Source organism: Mesoplodon mirus, assembly GCF_964341445.2.
Source record: "Mesoplodon mirus genome assembly, chromosome: 5".
NCBI lineage: Eukaryota > Metazoa > Chordata > Mammalia > Artiodactyla > Ziphiidae > Mesoplodon > Mesoplodon mirus.
The window spans coordinates 168,424,921-168,427,062 of record NC_138980.1 but is presented as its reverse complement, the minus strand read 5'-3'; the positions used below and the strand labels follow the sequence as shown (position 1 = coordinate 168,427,062).

The window sequence follows — 2,142 nt, the reverse complement described above, 5'->3', positions numbered from 1 at the left end:
AAATTAGATCTTAGAACTGGTGGAACAGGATGTGTTTAAATTTAATCAGTACAAAATCACAGGCAGAAGAGAATGCCTAGAAAAGGAGCAGTGTCTCATCAGCAGCAGCACCCTTGATGCATTTGTTCCTAAACTAAAATAATCTATTTATCCTGTTTTTAAAGCAAAACATTATATGATTAAATACCAAAAGTAATCTGTTCTCTAAAAAATCCTGTTATACCATGATTTATAACTTACCATTAAATTTTCAAATTTTTTTATTTTTGAGAAGATTGAGACAGACCTCATTTGGTCCTTTAGTATCTAACTATTGTATATAGTTCAAACTAAGAAGAGAATGTATCCAGCTCTGTCAGAACCATGAGAAAAATCTGCCTCCAATGTGTTTATAATGAGGGTAGAGTCGGAACCTTCTTTATTGTTCACTGTAGGTCAAACACAATCATCGGTTGGAATTTGAATATTATTTGATGTAAGGTTTTCCTAATTAAATGTAAATTCCTGTGCAGGTATATGATTATCACTTTTACTATTTTATTCCCTTTAAATACTAAGATTCCTTGCTATAAAACCTTTCTAAGTATAGGCTCTCATAGCTCATCACCAGTTTAGTCAAGAATTGGTGTTGGACCCAGGGCTGAGGTAGGCCCTCGCCTCTCTCCTGCCTCAGTGGATCATGCCCAGGGTGGTGACAGGGTTGCAGGGTGGTAGAGTTTCCAGGCCAGTTTCAATGCAGGGATCACAACAAACACAGCAGCTGCAGAAGCACTAAGACATTACCTCTCCCATCAGCTTAGCAGCCTCCAAGGGGACTGACTGCCTACTTACACAGAAACTAATTAAGACTGAAGCCCTTTGGGGGTTTTGAAGAGGAAGAGGAATTACAGCACAGGATTTAAATTTTGGGAAAATTAAATAACCTGGTAAAAGAGTGGATACAAGAAATCAGTGAAAGCAAGTATCTTCCACAATCTGTAATTGAAAATGTTGGAGGAAAAATTTTTATATTTGGAACTTATAAATTAGGAATACATAAAAAAGGTACCAATCTTGATGTGTTGTGTGTTACTCCAAGACATGGTGATCGAAGTGACTTTTTCACTTCATTCTATGATGAATTGAAATTACAGGAAGAAATCAATTTAAGAGCTGTTAGAGAGGCATTTGTACCAGTTATCAAACAGTGTTCTGGGATAGAGATTTCTATTTTGTTTGCAAGATTAGGACTTGCAGACTATTCCAGAAGACCTGGACTTTAGAGATGATAATCTGCTTAAAAATGTACATATAAGATGCAGGGTACCCAATGAAATTTTACATCGAGTATCAAACATTGACAGCTTCAGGTTAATCCTGCAAACTATCAAACTGTGGGCCAAACACCACAACATCTATTCCAATATATTAGTTTTCTTCTGTGGTGTTTCATGGCCTATGCTAGTAGCAAGAACTTGCCAGTTTTATCCAAATGCAATAGCATCCACACTTATACGTAAATTTTTCTTTGTATTTTCTAAATGGTATGTGTTTAGATTATGTTAAAATTAAATTGATTGAAAAAAAGAAGTCAAATGACTTAACTTGTCAGCCTTCTATCCCATAACCCACATACATTCCATCTAGAATGTAGAGTGTAGAATGCCACCATTAATGATTTAGGTGATGTATTAATACAAAGAGCAGTAACATATTGACATTAGAAGAAGAAACATGTCATTGAGAGAAAGCACTAATGAGGCTGTTGGCTGAGTGCATGGGAGACAGAGAAGGAAGGAAGAAAAGATAGAAAATAGTGTAGCTGAGAAGAATAAGAAGTAACAGGAGTCAAGAGAGCAACTAAGGTAAGTGGGACAGAAACACTTGGACTCTCTCCTCTGAACATTATTGTCATATATTAAAATAAACATTTTTGAACAAATGCATTTCACTTGACAATTATCATGTGTTTCCAATCATTTTTGTTCTGTTTCCTCTCTCTCCTTCAAAGTGTTAGATTTCTTAATCATTCACTGTTCTAAAACTCACTTCTTCTCACATTATACATTAGAAACTTCTCAACTACTTTCCTTCAGTCCTATTTTCTTTTTTATTATTATTAATTAATTAATTTATTTTATTTTATTTTATTTTTTGGCTGTG

The 2,142-nt window shown here is 34.7% G+C and overlaps 1 pseudogene across 1 annotated transcript; it reads left to right on the top strand.

Moving 5' to 3' along the window:
• The first annotated feature begins 679 nt into the window (after nt 1-679).
• LOC309805417 (poly(A) polymerase alpha-like) lies at nt 680-1,545 on the top strand (annotated as a pseudogene). The gene has a single exon. The product of its transcript is annotated as a poly(A) polymerase alpha-like (transcript).
• Nucleotides 1,546-2,142: the final 597 nt, after the last annotated feature.